Source organism: Hoplias malabaricus, chromosome X1 (assembly GCF_029633855.1).
Source record: "Hoplias malabaricus isolate fHopMal1 chromosome X1, fHopMal1.hap1, whole genome shotgun sequence".
NCBI lineage: Eukaryota > Metazoa > Chordata > Actinopteri > Characiformes > Erythrinidae > Hoplias > Hoplias malabaricus.
In genome coordinates, this window is record NC_089818.1 from 11,275,937 (window position 1) to 11,293,894 (window position 17,958).

Consider the following 17,958-nt stretch of genomic DNA (forward strand, 5'->3'; position numbering starts at 1 on the left):
TGACCGTGTGACAGCAGTTTAAAAGTTTGACAAAAGTTTATGGACACTTTTCCATTCATTCCTATGGGAGAAAAGTTGAAACTTCAAATGCTTACTGTGCTAAAACTATGTAACTTTTCCAAAAGCTGTATACAAGCCCGCATCCCACAGGGAAGCTCTACGAATGAAACTTTGAACGGAGTCGATATCTCGAAAACTGTGGGTGGAGTTAACCGGACAAGAATGAACGATCCTCAGAATGAAGGGCAGCAAACGTAACACTAGAGGTCTGCATTTCCAGGAGGAAACGCGAGATGTTGCGCCGCCTAAACCCCCGTCCCCCGATCCGCGTCTTTACCGCTTAAAGCGAGGTCCTCGATACGGTAAACCCGCGTGGGTCACTAGGCGACGCTTATGGTGAAGGAGTTTACTGCTAAGCTGTTGGTAGTGGGATGTTAAGAGAGCACTCTCCCAGAGCAGTTTACATTGGACTCTATGGAGCTCTGTAGGCCGTGAAAGGAAAACGGGGTCAAAGGTCATGAAGCGGGTGGGCTATCGGCCCATAATTTCACGTGGGGGGACCGTGGACTCTCGGGTCTGCCCGTTTGAGTTCTGGTGTCTCTAGCTCGAAAACTGAGCGTGTGACAGCAGTTTGAAAGTTTGACAAAAGTTTATGGACATTTTTCCATTCATTCCTATGGGAGAAAAGATGAAACTTCAAATGCTTACTGTGCGAAAACTATGCAACTTATCCAAAAGCTGTATACAAGCCCGCATCCCACAGGGAAGCTCTACGAATGAAACTTTGAACGGAGTCGATATCTCGAAAACTGTGGGCGGAGTTAACCGGACAAGAATGAACGATCCTCAGAATGAAGGGCAGCAAACGTAACACTAGAGGTCTGCATTTCCAGGAGGAAACGCGAGATGTTGCGCCGCCTAAACCCCCGTCCCCCGATCCGCGTCTTTCCCGCTTAAAGCGAGGTCCTCGATACGGTAAACCCGCGTGGGTCACTAGGCGACGCTTATGGTGAAGGAGTTTACTGCTAAGCTGTCGGTAGTGGGATGTTAAGAGAGCACTCTCCCACAGCAGTTTACATTGGACTCTGTGGAGCTCAGTAGGCCGTGAATGGAAAACGGGGTCAAAGGTCATGAAGCGGGTGGGCTATCGGCCTATAGTTTCACGTGGTGGGACCGTGGACCCTCGGGTCTGCCCGTTTGAATTCTGGTGTCTCTAGCTCAAAAACTGACCGTGTGACAGCACTTTGAAAGTTTGACAAAAGTTTATGGACATTTTTCCATTCATTCCTATGGGAGAAAAGTTGAAACTTCAAATGCTTACTGTGCTAAGACTATGTAACTTTTCCAAAAGCTGTATACAAGCCCACATCCCACAGGGAAGCTCTACGAAACAAACTTTGAACGGAGTCGATATCTCGAAAACTGTGGGCGGAGTTAACCGGACAAGAATGAACGATCCTCAGAATGAAGGGCAGCAAACGTAACACTAGAGGTCTGCATTTCCAGGAGGAAACGCGAGATGTTGCGCCGCCTAAACCCCCGTCCCCCGATCCGCGTCTTTCCCGCTTAAAGCGAGGTCCTCGATACGGTAAACCCGCGTGGGTCACTAGGCGACGCTTATGGTGAAGGAGTTTACTGCTAAGCTGTTGGTAGTGGGATGTTAAGAGAGCACTCTCCCAGAGCAGTTTACATTGGACTCTATGGAGCTCTGTAGGCCGTGAAAGGAAAACGGGGTCAAAGGTCATGAAGCGGGTGGGCTATCGGCCCATAATTTCACGTGGGGGGACCGTGGACTCTCGGGTCTGCCCGTTTGAGTTCTGGTGTCTCTAGCTCGAAAACTGAGCGTGTGACAGCAGTTTGAAAGTTTGACAAAAGTTTATGGACATTTTTCCATTCCTTCCTATGGGAGAAAAGATGAAACTTCAAATGCTTACTGTGCGAAAACTATGCAACTTATCCAAAAGCTGTATACAAGCCCGCATCCCACAGGGAAGCTCTACGAATGAAACTTTGAACGGAGTCGATATCTCGAAAACTGTGGGCGGAGTTAACCGGACAAGAATGAACGATCCTCAGAATGAAGGGCAGCAAACGTAACACTAGAGGTCTGCATTTCCAGGAGGAAACGCGAGATGTTGCGCCGCCTAAACCCCCGTCCCCCGATCCGCGTCTTTCCCGCTTAAAGCGAGGTCCTCGATACGGTAAACCCGCGTGGGTCACTAGGCGACGCTTATGGTGAAGGAGTTTACTGCTAAGCTGTCGGTAGTGGGATGTTAAGAGAGCACTCTCCCACAGCAGTTTACATTGGACTCTGTGGAGCTCAGTAGGCCGTGAATGGAAAACGGGGTCAAAGGTCATGAAGCGGGTGGGCTATCGGCCTATAGTTTCACGTGGTGGGACCGTGGACCCTCGGGTCTGCCCGTTTGAATTCTGGTGTCTCTAGCTCAAAAACTGACCGTGTGACAGCACTTTGAAAGTTTGACAAAAGTTTATGGACATTTTTCCATTCATTCCTATGGGAGAAAAGTTGAAACTTCAAATGCTTACTGTGCTAAAACTATGTAACTTTTCCAAAAGCTGTATACAAGCCCGCATCCCACAGGGAAGCTCTACGAATGAAACTTTGAACGGAGTCGATATCTCGAAAACTGTGGGCGGAGTTAACCAGACAAGAACGAACGATCCTCAGAATGAAGGGCAGCAAACGTAACACTAGAGGTCTGCATTTCCAGGAGGAAACGCGAGATGTTGCGCCGCCTAAACCCCCGTCCCCCGATCCGCGTCTTAAAATGTTGAAAAGACAGGCTGTATATTGTGAATGAGGTATTCTTTAAAAATTCCACCTTAAGAAACCCTGGATATTTAAGACGTCCCCCTTAAAAATGACCTTTAAAGTGTTACAGACTGCCTGTGTATTTCTGTGGCCCTCACTCCTCTCCCGGTCAGTCTCTGCCTCTGCCCCTCCCCCTCCCCCCTCTGTCTCTCTCACACGCACGCTCACAGAACACAACTGACAGACTCAGGATTCAATGAATTTCGACCGGGGGGGACCCTTCAAAAAATGACCCGTAGCTCGAAAACTTTTCCCAACCAAAATTGAACGAAGCATACCGTAGCGACAAGGAGAGTCTGGCGCTCGAGATGGTGTAAAAAATTTTTCAGTTTGAGCGAGAATTGATGGTGTAAAGATGAGTTAAAAAAGGGCAAATTTGAGAAAATTTGGCTTTCTGAAAATACATTGAACTCTATGGGAGCCGAAACGTCCTACTGCCAAACAAATCTTCATAACTCCAGAACCGTATCTTCAAATGATTTCAAATCTACATATTTTAGAAAGGGGAAGTTTCTCTACCATTTGAAAGTAAAATGAAGTCTGTAGGTGAAAGTATAAGGAAGTTATGGCAAAATGTTCGGCTAAAAGTTGAATATCGAAAAAGGACAGGCATATTCATTTCAATGTATTCCTATGGGAGCGTACCCACCCTCCGAACAAATGCTTATAGCTCAGAAATGATATCCCAAATGGCTAAACTGCATATACCGTTGCGACAAGGGGAGTCTAAGGAAGAAGCTGGTATAAAAAATTAGCAGTTTGAGCGAGAATTGACCGTGTTATGACGAGTTAAAAACAGGAGAAAAATTTAGAAACCGCACTCTGAGCCGCTCCAAAAATACATTGAACTCTATGGGAGCCAAAACCCTCCCTAGTGCCGAACAAAAATTCATAACTCAAAAACCGTATTTTCGATTATGTTCAAATTTACAGATGCTAGAAAGGACAAGTTTATCTACCATTTAAAATTTAAATGAAGTTTCTAGGTGAAAGTATGAGGACGTTATGGCGAATTGTTCGGCTGAAAAGTGAAAAAACGGTTTTGGCCAGTGAACCCAGAGTGTCTATGATGTCACCCACTCTAAATGTCTTCCATACAAGTGAATGGAGGGATATTCAAGGAGGAATAGAAAGAGAAGGATGAGTGCGAGAGGTCCAAAAACGGAAGTGACGGGTCACGGTGCGCCCGGGTCCGACCGTCTGAAATCTCGTGTCCGTAGCTTGAAAATTGACCGAGTTAGAGCAGTTCGAAAATTAATTCCATAGAAATGACTGGGGAAAAACGGAGCGATAAACGAGTGTAGCGGACGAACGAGTGCGGGTATCGGAAAGCTGTATACAAGCCCACATCGTCGCTATAGGACGCACGATTTCCAGGTGGAACGGAGTCGATAGCTCGAAAGCTGCGGGACTAGTTAGGCGGACAAGGAAACGCGGAATAATAAGAATAATAATAATAATAACTAGAGGTCTGCATTTCCAGGAGGAAACGCGAGATGTTGCGCCGCCTAAACCCCCGCCCCCCGATCCGCGTCTTTCCCGCTTAAAGCGAGGTCCTCGACACGGTAAACCCGCGTGGGTCACTAGGCGACGCTTATGGTGAAGGAGTTTACTGCTAAGCTGTCGGTAGTGGGATGTTAAGAGAGCACTCTCCCACAGCAGTTTACATTGGACTCTATGGAGCTCTGTAGGCCGTGAAAGGGAAACGGGGTCAAAGGTCATGAAGCGGGTGGGCTATCGGCCCATAATTTTACGTGGAGGGACCGTGGACCCTCGGGTCTGCCCGTTTGAGTTCTGGTGTCTCTAGCTCGAAAACTGAGCGTGTGACAGCAGTTTGAAAGTTTGACAAAAGTTTATGGACATTTTTCCATTCATTCCTATGGGAGAAAAGATGAAACTTCAAATGCTTACTGTGCGAAAACTATGCAACTTTTCCAAAAGCTGTATACAAGCCCGCATCCCACAGGGCAGCTCTACGAAACAAACTTTGAACGGAGTCGATATCTCGAAAACTGTGGGCGGAGTTAACCGGACAAGAACGAACGATCCTCAGAATGAAGGGCAGCAAACGTAACACTAGTGGTCTGCATTTCCAGGAGGAAACGCGAGATGTTGCGCCGCCTAAACCCCTGCCCCCCGATCCGCGTCTTTCCCGCTTAAAGCGAGGTCCTCGATACGGTAAACCCGCGTGGGTCACTAGGCGACGCTTATGGTGAAGGAGTTTACTGCTAAGCTGTCGGTAGTGGGATGTTAAGGGAGCACTCTCCCACAGCAGTTTACATTGGACTCTATGGAGCTCTGTAGGCCGTGAAAGGAAAACGGGGTCAAAGGTCATGAAGCGGGTGGGCTATCGGCCCATAAATTCACGTGGTGGGACCGTGGACTCTCGGGTCTGCCCGTTTGAATTCTGGTGTCTCTAGCTCGAAAACTGACCGTGTGACAGCAGTTTTAAAGTTTGACAAAAGTTTATGGACATTTTTCCATTCATTCCTATGGGAGAAAAGATGAAACTTCAAATGCTTACTGTGCGAAAACTATGTAACTTTTCCAAAAGCTGTATACAAGCCCGCATCCCACAGGGCAGCTCTACGAGACAAACTTTGAACGGAGTCTATATCTCGAAAACTGTGGGCGGAGTTAACCGGACAAGAATGAACGATCCTCTGAATGAAGGGCAGCAAACGTAACACTAGAGGTCTGCATTTCCAGGAGGAAACGCGAGATGTTGCGCCGCCGAAACCCCCGTCCCCCGATCCGCGTCTTTCCCGCTTAAAGCGAGGTCCTCGATACGGTAAACCCGCGTGGGTCACTAGGCGACGCTTATGGTGAAGGAGTTTACTGCTAAGCTGTCGGTAGTGGGATGTTAAGAGAGCACTCTCCCACAGCAGTTTACATTGGACTCTATGGAGCTCTGTAGGCCGTGAATGGAAAACGGGGTCAAAGGTCATGAAGCGGGCGGGGTATCGGCCTATAATTTCACGTGGTGGGACCTTGGACTCTCGGGTCTGCCCGTTTGAATTCTGGTGTCTCTAGCTCGAAAACTGAGCGTGTGACAGCAGTTTGAAAGTTTGACAAAAGTTTATGGACATATTTCCATTCATTCCTATGGGACAAAAGATGAAACTTCAAATGCTTACTGTGCTAAAACTATGCAACTTTTCCAAAAGCTGTATACAAGCCCGCATCCCACAGGGAAGCTCTACGAATGAAACTTTGAACGAAGTCGATATCTCGAAAACTGTGGGCGGAGTTAACCGGACAAGAATGAACGATCCTCAGAATGAAGGGCAGCAAACGTAACACTAGAGGTCTGCATTTCCAGGAGGAAACGCGAGATGTTGCGCCGCGGAAACCCCCGTCCCCTGATCCGCGTCTTTCCCGCTTAAAGCGAGGTCGTCAGTAGGGAAACCCGCGTGGGTCACTAGGCCACGCTATGGTGAAAGAGTTGTGTGCTAAGCTGTCGGTAGTGGGATGTTAAGGGAGCACTCTCCCACAGCAGCTTACATTGGACTCTATGGAGCTCTGTAGGCCGTGAATGGAAAACGGGGTCAAAGGTCATGAAGCGGGTGGGCTATCGGCCCATAATTTTACGTGGTGGGACCGTGGACCCTCGGGTCTGCCCGTTTGAGTTCTGGTGTCTCTAGCTCGAAAACTGAGCGTGTGACAGCAGGTTTAAAGTTTGACAAAAGTTTATGGACATTTTTCCATTCATTCCTATGGGAGTAAAGATGAAACTTCAAATGCTTACTGTGCAAAAACTATGTAACTTTTCCAAAAGCTGTATACAAGCCCGCATCCCACAGGGAAGCTCTACGAAACAAACTTTGAACGGAGTCGATATCTCGAAAACTGTGGGCGGAGTTAACCGGACAAGAATGAACGATCCTCAGAATGAAGGGCAGCAAACGTAACACTAGAGGTCTGCATTTCCAGGAGGAAACGCGAGATGTTGCGCCGCCTAAACCCCCGTCCCCCGATCCGCGTCTTTCCCGCTTAAAGCGAGGCCCTCGATACGGTAAACCCGCGTGGGTCACTAGGCGACGCTTATGGTGAAGGAGTTTACTGCTAAGCTGTCGGTAGTGGCATGTTAAGAGAGCACTCTCCCACAGCAGTTTACATTGGACTCTATGGAGCTGTGTAAGCCGTGAAAGGAAAACGGGGTTAAAGGTCATGAAGCGGGTGGGCTATCGGCCTATAGTTTCACGTGGTGGGACCGTGGACCCTCGGGTCTGCCCGTTTGAGTTCTGGTGTCTCTAGCTCGAAAACTGACCGTGTGACAGCAGTTTAAAAGTTTGACAAAAGTTTATGGACATTTTTCCATTCATTCCTATGGGAGTAAGGATGAAACTTCAAATGCTTACTGTGCGAAAACTATGCAACTTTTCCAAAAGCTGTATACAAGCCCGCATCCCACAGGGAAGCTCTACGAAACAAACTTTGAACGGAGTCGATATCTCGAAAACTGTGGGCGGAGTTAACCGGACAAGAACGAACGATCCTCAGAATGAAGGGCAGCAAACGTAACACTAGAGGTCTGCATTTCCAGGAGGAAACGCGAGATGTTGCGCCGCCAAAACCCCCGTCCCCCGATCCGCGTCTTTCCCGCTTAAAGCGAAGTCGTAGGTAGGGAAAACCCGCGTGGGTCACTAGGCGACGCTTATGGTGAAGGAGTTTACTGCTAAGCTGTTGGTAGTGGGATGTTAAGAGAGCACTCTCCCACAGCAGTTTACATTGGACTCTATGGAGCTCAGTAGGGCGTGAATAGAAAACGATAAATTTTGAATTCCACATTTAAAAACAATTCCACCTTAAGAAACCCAGAATTGTATTGAAATGTCCACATCACAGGCCAAAAGAGTCTTAAAAGCAAAAAAGATGGCCAATACATTTTAAATACCACCTTAATAAAAACGTCCACCTTTAAAAATGACCACTTGAAATAAAGCTTAAAATGTCGAAAAGACAGGCAGTATATTGTGAATGAGGTATTCTTAAAAAATTCCACCTTAAGAAACCCTGGATAATTAAGACGTCCCCCTTAAAAATGACCTTTAAAGTGTTACAGACTGCCTGTGTATTTCTGTGGCCCTCACAGCTCTCCCCGTCAGTCTCTGACTCTGCCCCTCCCCCTCCCCCCTCTGTCTCTCTCTCACACGCACGCTCACAGAATACAACTGACAGACTCATGATTCAATGAATTTCGACCGGGGAGCACCCTCCAAAAAATCACCCGTAGCTCGAAAACTTTTCCCAACCAAAATTGAACGAAGCATACCGTAGCGACAAGGAGAGTCTGGCGCTCGAGATGGTGTAAAAATTTTTTCAGTTTGAGCGAGAATTGATGGTGTAAAAATGAGTTAAAAAAGGGCAAATTTGAGAAAATTTGGCTTTCTGAAAATACATTGAACTCTATGGGAGCCGAAACGTCCTACTGCCAAACAAATCTTCATAACTCCAGAACCGTATCTTCAAATGATTTCAAATCTACATATTTTAGAAAGGAGAAGTTTCTCTACCATTTGAAAGTAAAATGAAGTCTGTAGGTGAAAGTATAAGGAAGTTATGGCAAAATGTTCGGCTAAAAGTTGAATATCGAAAAAGGACAGGCATATTCATTTCAATGTATTCCTATGGGAGCGTACCCACCCTCCGAACAAATGCTTATAGCTCAGAAATGATATCCCAAATGGCTAAACTGCATATACCGTTGCGACAAGGAGAGTCTAAGGAAGAAGCTGGTATAAAAAATTAGCAGTTTGAGCAAGAATTGACCGTGTTATGACGAGTTAAAAACAGGAGAAAAATTTAGAAACCGCACTCTGAGCCGCTCCAAAAATACATTGAACTCTATGGGAGCCAAAACCCTCCCTAGTGCCGAACAAAAATTCATAACTCAAAAACCGTATTATCGATTACGTTCAAATTTACAGATGCTAGAAAGGACAAGTTTCTCTATCATTTAAAATTTAAATGAAGTTTTTAGGTGAAAGTATGAGAACGTTATGGTGAATTGTTCGGCTGAAAAGTGAAAAAACGGTTTTGGCCAGTGAACCCAGAGTGTCTATGATGTCACCCACTCTAAATGTCTTCCATACAAGTGAATGGAGGGATATTCAAGGAGGAATAGAAAGAGAGGGATGAGTGCGAGAGGTCCGAAAACGGAAGTGACGGGTCACGGTGCGCCCGGGTCCGACCGTCTGAAATCTCGTGTCCGTAGCTTGAAAATTGACCGAGTTAGAGCAGTTTGAAAATTAATTCCATAGAAATGACTGGGGAAAAACGGAGCGATAAACGAGTGTAGCGGACGAACGAGTGCGGGTATCGGAAAGCTGTATACAAGCCCACATCGTCGCTATAGGACGCACGATTTCCAGGTGGAACGGAGTCGATAGCTCGAAAGCTGCGGGACTAGTTAGGCGGACAAGGAAACGCGGAATAATAAGAATAATAATAATAATAATAATATGACTTACGGATAACAATATATCGCGCCGCTGCTTACAGCAGCAGGCGCAACATAATAATATGACTTAAGAAGAACAGTATATTGCGCGCTGCTGAAGCAGCTTGCGCAACATAACTAGAGGTCTGCATTTCCAGGAGGAAACGCGAGATGTTGCGCCGCCTAAACCCCCGCCCCCCGATCCGCGTCTTTCCCGCTTAAAGCGAGGTCCTCGATACGGTAAACCCGCGTGGGTCACTAGGCGACGCTTATGGTGAAGGAGTTTACTGCTAAGCTGTCGGTAGTGGGATGTTAAGAGAGCACTCTCCCACAGCAGTTTACATTGGACTCTATGGAGCTCTGTAGGCCGTGAATGGAAAACGGGGTCAAAGGTCATGAAGCGGGCGGGGTATCGGCCTATAATTTCAAGTGGTGGGACCTTGGACTCTCGGGTCTGCCCGTTTGAATTCTGGTGTCTCTAGCTCGAAAACTGAGCGTGTGACAGCAGTTTGAAAGTTTGACAAAAGTTTATGGACATATTTCCATTCATTCCTATGGGACAAAAGATGAAACTTCAAATGCTTACTGTGCTAAAACTATGCAACTTTTCCAAAAGCTGTATACAAGCCCGCATCCCACAGGGAAGCTCTACGAATGAAACTTTGAACGGAGTCGATATCTCGAAAACTGTGGGCGGAGTTAACCGGACAAGAACGAACGATCCTCAGAATGAAGGGCAGCAAACGTAACACCAGGAGGAAACGCGAGATGTTGCGCCGCCTAAACCCCTGCCCCCCGATCCGCGTCTTTCCCGCTTAAAGCGAGGTCCTCGACACGGTAAACCCGCGTGGGTCACTAGGCGACGCTTATGGTGAAGGAGTTTACTGCTAAGCTGTCGGTAGTGGCATGTTAAGAGAGCACTCTCCCACAGCAGTTTACATTGGACTCTATGGAGCTGTGTAAGCCGTGAAAGGAAAACGGGGTTAAAGGTCATGAAGCGGGTGGGCTATCGGCCTATAGTTTCACGTGGTGGGACCGTGGACCCTCGGGTCTGCCCGTTTGAGTTCTGGTGTCTCTAGCTCGAAAACTGACCGTGTGACAGCAGTTTAAAAGTTTGACAAAAGTTTATGGACATTTTTCCATTCATTCCTATGGGAGTAAGGATGAAACTTCAAATGCTTACTGTGCGAAAACTATGCAACTTTTCCAAAAGCTGTATACAAGCCCGCATCCCACAGGGAAGCTCTACGAAACAAACTTTGAACGGAGTCGATATCTCGAAAACTGTGGGCGGAGTTAACCGGACAAGAACGAACGATCCTCAGAATGAAGGGCAGCAAACGTAACACTAGAGGTCTGCATTTCCAGGAGGAAACGCGAGATGTTGCGCCGCCAAAACCCCCGTCCCCCGATCCGCGTCTTTCCCGCTTAAAGCGAAGTCGTAGGTAGGGAAAACCCGCGTGGGTCACTAGGCGACGCTTATGGTGAAGGAGTTTACTGCTAAGCTGTTGGTAGTGGGATGTTAAGAGAGCACTCTCCCACAGCAGTTTACATTGGACTCTATGGAGCTCAGTAGGGCGTGAATAGAAAACGATAAATTTTGAATTCCACCTTTAAAAACAATTCCACCTTAAGAAACCCAGAATTGTATTGAAATGTCCACATCACAGGCCAAAAGAGTCTTAAAAGCAAAAAAGATGGCCAATACATTTTAAATACCACCTTAATAAAAATTCCACCTTAAGAAACCCACAGTTGTATTGACACGTCCACCTTTAAAAATGACCACTTGAAATAAAGCTTAAAATGTCGAAAAGACAGGCAGTATATTGTGAATGAGGTATTCTTAAAAAATTCCACCTTAAGAAACCCTGGATAATTAAGACGTCCCCCTTAAAAATGACCTTTAAAGTGTTACAGACTGCCTGTGTATTTCTGTGGCCCTCACAGCTCTCCCCGTCAGTCTCTGACTCTGCCCCTCCCCCTCCCCCCTCTGTCTCTCTCTCACACGCACGCTCACAGAATACAACTGACAGACTCATGATTCAATGAATTTCGACCGGGGAGCACCCTCCAAAAAATCACCCGTAGCTCGAAAACTTTTCCCAACCAAAATTGAACGAAGGATACCGTAGCGACAAGGAGAGTCTGGCGCTCGAGATGGTGTAAAAATTTTTTCAGTTTGAGCGAGAATTGATGGTGTAAAAATGAGTTAAAAAAGGGCAAATTTGAGAAAATTTGGCTTTCTGAAAATACATTGAACTCTATGGGAGCCGAAACGTCCTACTGCCAAACAAATCTTCATAACTCCAGAACCGTATCTTCAAATGATTTCAAATCTACATATTTTAGAAAGGAGAAGTTTCTCTACCATTTGAAAGTAAAATGAAGTCTGTAGGTGAAAGTATAAGGAAGTTATGGCAAAATGTTCGGCTAAAAGTTGAATATCGAAAAAGGACAGGCATATTCATTTCAATGTATTCCTATGGGAGCGTACCCACCCTCCGAACAAATGCTTATAGCTCAGAAATGATATCCCAAATGGCTAAACTGCATATACCGTTGCGACAAGGAGAGTCTAAGGAAGAAGCTGGTATAAAAAATTAGCAGTTTGAGCAAGAATTGACCGTGTTATGACGAGTTAAAAACAGGAGAAAAATTTAGAAACCGCACTCTGAGCCGCTCCAAAAATACATTGAACTCTATGGGAGCCAAAACCCTCCCTAGTGCCGAACAAAAATTCATAACTCAAAAACCGTATTATCGATTACGTTCAAATTTACAGATGCTAGAAAGGACAAGTTTCTCTATCATTTAAAATTTAAATGAAGTTTTTAGGTGAAAGTATGAGAACGTTATGGTGAATTGTTCGGCTGAAAAGTGAAAAAACGGTTTTGGCCAGTGAACCCAGAGTGTCTATGATGTCACCCACTCTAAATGTCTTCCATACAAGTGAATGGAGGGATATTCAAGGAGGAATAGAAAGAGAGGGATGAGTGCGAGAGGTCCGAAAACGGAAGTGACGGGTCACGGTGCGCCCGGGTCCGACCGTCTGAAATCTCGTGTCCGTAGCTTGAAAATTGACCGAGTTAGAGCAGTTCGAAAATTAATTCCATAGAAATGACTGGGGAAAAACGGAGCGATAAACGAGTGTAGCGGACGAACGAGTGCGGGTATCGGAAAGCTGTATACAAGCCCACATCGTCGCTATAGGACGCACGATTTCCAGGTGGAACGGAGTCGATAGCTCGAAAGCTGCGGGACTAGTTAGGCGGACAAGGAAACGCGGAATAATAAGAATAATAATAATAATAATAATATGACTTACGGATAACAATATATCGCGCCGCTGCTTACAGCAGCAGGCGCAACATAATAATATGACTTAAGAAGAACAGTATATTGCGCGCTGCTGAAGCAGCTTGCGCAACATAACTAGAGGTCTGCATTTCCAGGAGGAAACGCGAGATGTTGCGCCGCCTAAACCCCCGCCCCCCGATCCGCGTCTTTCCCGCTTAAAGCGAGGTCCTCGATACGGTAAACCCGCGTGGGTCACTAGGCGACGCTTATGGTGAAGGAGTTTACTGCTAAGCTGTCGGTAGTGGGATGTTAAGAGAGCACTCTCCCACAGCAGTTTACATTGGACTCTATGGAGCTCTGTAGGCCGTGAATGGAAAACGGGGTCAAAGGTCATGAAGCGGGCGGGGTATCGGCCTATAATTTCAAGTGGTGGGACCTTGGACTCTCGGGTCTGCCCGTTTGAATTCTGGTGTCTCTAGCTCGAAAACTGAGCGTGTGACAGCAGTTTGAAAGTTTGACAAAAGTTTATGGACATATTTCCATTCATTCCTATGGGACAAAAGATGAAACTTCAAATGCTTACTGTGCTAAAACTATGCAACTTTTCCAAAAGCTGTATACAAGCCCGCATCCCACAGGGAAGCTCTACGAATGAAACTTTGAACGGAGTCGATATCTCGAAAACTGTGGGCGGAGTTAACCGGACAAGAACGAACGATCCTCAGAATGAAGGGCAGCAAACGTAACACCAGGAGGAAACGCGAGATGTTGCGCCGCCTAAACCCCTGCCCCCCGATCCGCGTCTTTCCCGCTTAAAGCGAGGTCCTCGACACGGTAAACCCGCGTGGGTCACTAGGCGACGCTTATGGTGAAGGAGTTTACTGCTAAGCTGTTGGTAGTGGGATGTTAAGAGAGCACTGTCCCACAGCAGTTTACATTGGACTATGTGGAGCTGTGTAGGCCGTGAATGGAAAACGGGGTCAAAGGTCATGAAGCGGGTGGGCTATCGGCCCATAATTTCACGTGGTGGGACCTTGGACTCTCGGGTCTGCCCGTTTGAGTTCTGGTGTCTCTAGCTCGAAAACTGAGCGTGTGACAGCAGTTTGAAAGTTTGACAAAAGTTTATGGACATTTTTCCATTCATTCCTATGGGAGAAAAGATGAAACTTCAAATGCTTACTGTGCTAAAACTATGCAACTTTTCCAAAAGCTGTATACAAGCCCGCATCCCACAGGGAAGCTCTACGAATGAAACTTTGAACGGAGTCGATATCTCGAAAACTGTGGGCGGAGTTAACCGGACAAGAATAAACGATCCTCAGAATGAAGGGCAGCAAACGTAACACTAGAGGTCTGCATTTCCAGGAGGAAACGCGAGATGTTGCGCCGCCTAAACCCCTGCCCCCCGATCCGCGTCTTTCCCGCTTAAAGCGAGGTCCTCGATACGGTAAACCCACATGGGTCACTAGGCGACGCTTATGGTGAAGGAGTTTACTGCTAAGCTGTCGGTAGTGGGATGTTAAGAGAGCACTCTCCCACAGCAGTTTACATTGGACTCTATGGAGCTCAGTAGGCCGTGAATGTAAAACGAGGTCAAAGGTCATGAAGCGGGTGGGCTATCGGCCTATAATTTCACGTGGCGAGACCGTGGACTCTCGGGTCTGCCCGTTTGAGTTCTGGTGTCTCTAGCTCGAAAACTGACCGTGTGACAGCAGTTTTAAAGTTTGACAAAAGTTTATGGACATTTTTCCATTCATTCCTATGGGAGTAAAGATGAAACTTCAAATGCTTACTGTGTGAAAACTATGTAACTTTTCCAAAAGCTGTTTACAAGCCCGCATCCCACAGGGAAGCTGTACGAAACAAACTTTGAACGGAGTCGATATCTCGAAAACTGTGGGCGGAGTTAACCGGACAAGAATGAACGATCCTCAGAATGAAGGGCAGCAAACGTAACACAGGAGGAAACGCGAGATGTTGCGCCGCCTAAACCCCTGCCCCCCGATCCGCGTCTTTCCCGCTTAAAGCGAGGTCCTCGATACGGTAAACCCACATGGGTCACTAGGCGACGCTTATGGTGAAGGAGTTTACTGCTAAGCTGTCGGTAGTGGGATGTTAAGAGAGCACTCTCCCACAGCAGTTTACATTGGACTCTATGGAGCTCTGTAGGCCGTGAATGGAAAACGATACATTTTGAATTCCACCTTTAAAAACAATTCCACCTTAAGAAACCCAGAATTGTATTGAAATGTCCACATCACAGGCCAAAAGAGTCTTAAAAGCAAAAAAAGATGGCCAATACATTTTAAATACCACCTTAATAAAAATTCCACCTTAAGAAACCCACAGTTGTATTGACACGTCCACCTTTAAAAATGACCACTTTAAATAAAGCTTAAAATGTCGAAAAGACAGGCAGTATATTGTGAATGAGGTATTCTTAAAAAATTCCACCTTAAGAAACCCTGGATAATTAAGACGTCCCCCTTAAAAATGACCTTTAAAGTGTTACAGGCTGCCTGTGTATTTCTGTGGCCCTCACAGCTCTCCCTGTCAGTCTGTGCCTCTGCCCCTCCCCCTCCCCCCTCTCTCTCTCTCACAGGCACGCTCACAGAATACAACTGACAGACTCATGATTCAATGAATTTCGACCGGTGGGGCACCCTCCAAAAAACCTCAAATATCTCCAAAACTTTTCCAGGTCCAAAAATGAACGAAGCATACCGTAGCGACAAGGAGAGTCTGGTGCTCGAGATGGTGTAAAAATTTTTGCACTTTGAGCGAGATTTGATGGTGTAATTACGAGTTAAAAACAGGCAAAGTTTTGAAATCTGCGTGCCGACCCGCTCTTAAAATACATTGAGCTCTATGGGAGGAAAACCCTCCCAAGTGTCAAACAAAAATTCATAACTCAAGAACGGTATTATCAAACGGTCTGAAACTTACAAGTTTGAGAAAGGGGACATTTCTCTACCATTTAAAATTTAAATGAAGTCTGTAGGTGAAAGTATAAGGAAGTTATGGTGAAATGTTCGGCAGAAAATTGAAAAAGAAAAAAAATAATTTCAATGGGTTCCTATGGGAGCGTACCCACCCTCCGAACAAATGCTTATAGCTCAGAAATGATATCCCAAATGGCTAAACTGCATATACCGTTGCGACAAGGAGAGTCTAAGGAAGAAGCTGGTATAAAAAATTAGCAGTTTGAGCAAGAATTGACCGTGTTATGACGAGTTAAAAACAGGAGAAAAATTTAGAAACCGCACTCTGAGCCGCTCCAAAAATACATTGAACTCTATGGGAGCCAAAACCCTCCCTAGTGCCGAACAAAAATTCATAACTCAAAAACCGTATTATCGATTACGTTCAAATTTACAGATGCTAGAAAGGACAAGTTTCTCTATCATTTAAAATTTAAATGAAGTTTTTAGGTGAAAGTATGAGAACGTTATGGTGAATTGTTCGGCTGAAAAGTGAAAAAACGGTTTTGGCCAGTGAACCCAGAGTGTCTATGATGTCACCCACTCTAAATGTCTTCCATACAAGTGAATGGAGGGATATTCAAGGAGGAATAGAAAGAGAGGGATGAGTGCGAGAGGTCCGAAAACGGAAGTGACGGGTCACGGTGCGCCCGGGTCCGACCGTCTGAAATCTCGTGTCCGTAGCTTGAAAATTGACCGAGTTAGAGCAGTTCGAAAATTAATTCCATAGAAATGACTGGGGAAAAACGGAGCGATAAACGAGTGTAGCGGACGAACGAGTGCGGGTATCGGAAAGCTGTATACAAGCCCACATCGTCGCTATAGGACGCACGATTTCCAGGTGGAACGGAGTCGATAGCTCGAAAGCTGCGGGACTAGTTAGGCGGACAAGGAAACGCGGAATAATAAGAATAATAATAATAATAATAATATGACTTACGGATAACAATATATCGCGCCGCTGCTTACAGCAGCAGGCGCAACATAATAATATGACTTAAGAAGAACAGTATATTGCGCGCTGCTGAAGCAGCTTGCGCAACATAACTAGAGGTCTGCATTTCCAGGAGGAAACGCGAGATGTTGCGCCGCCTAAACCCCCGCCCCCCGATCCGCGTCTTTCCCGCTTAAAGCGAGGTCCTCGATACGGTAAACCCGCGTGGGTCACTAGGCGACGCTTATGGTGAAGGAGTTTACTGCTAAGCTGTCGGTAGTGGGATGTTAAGAGAGCACTCTCCCACAGCAGTTTACATTGGACTCTATGGAGCTCTGTAGGCCGTGAATGGAAAACGGGGTCAAAGGTCATGAAGCGGGCGGGGTATCGGCCTATAATTTCAAGTGGTGGGACCTTGGACTCTCGGGTCTGCCCGTTTGAATTCTGGTGTCTCTAGCTCGAAAACTGAGCGTGTGACAGCAGTTTGAAAGTTTGACAAAAGTTTATGGACATATTTCCATTCATTCCTATGGGACAAAAGATGAAACTTCAAATGCTTACTGTGCTAAAACTATGCAACTTTTCCAAAAGCTGTATACAAGCCCGCATCCCACAGGGAAGCTCTACGAATGAAACTTTGAACGGAGTCGATATCTCGAAAACTGTGGGCGGAGTTAACCGGACAAGAACGAACGATCCTCAGAATGAAGGGCAGCAAACGTAACACCAGGAGGAAACGCGAGATGTTGCGCCGCCTAAACCCCTGCCCCCCGATCCGCGTCTTTCCCGCTTAAAGCGAGGTCCTCGACACGGTAAACCCGCGTGGGTCACTAGGCGACGCTTATGGTGAAGGAGTTTACTGCTAAGCTGTTGGTAGTGGGATGTTAAGAGAGCACTGTCCCACAGCAGTTTACATTGGACTATGTGGAGCTGTGTAGGCCGTGAATGGAAAACGGGGTCAAAGGTCATGAAGCGGGTGGGCTATCGGCCCATAATTTCACGTGGTGGGACCTTGGACTCTCGGGTCTGCCCGTTTGAGTTCTGGTGTCTCTAGCTCGAAAACTGAGCGTGTGACAGCAGTTTGAAAGTTTGACAAAAGTTTATGGACATTTTTCCATTCATTCCTATGGGAGAAAAGATGAAACTTCAAATGCTTACTGTGCTAAAACTATGCAACTTTTCCAAAAGCTGTATACAAGCCCGCATCCCACAGGGAAGCTCTACGAATGAAACTTTGAACGGAGTCGATATCTCGAAAACTGTGGGCGGAGTTAACCGGACAAGAATAAACGATCCTCAGAATGAAGGGCAGCAAACGTAACACTAGAGGTCTGCATTTCCAGGAGGAAACGCGAGATGTTGCGCCGCCTAAACCCCTGCCCCCCGATCCGCGTCTTTCCCGCTTAAAGCGAGGTCCTCGATACGGTAAACCCACATGGGTCACTAGGCGACGCTTATGGTGAAGGAG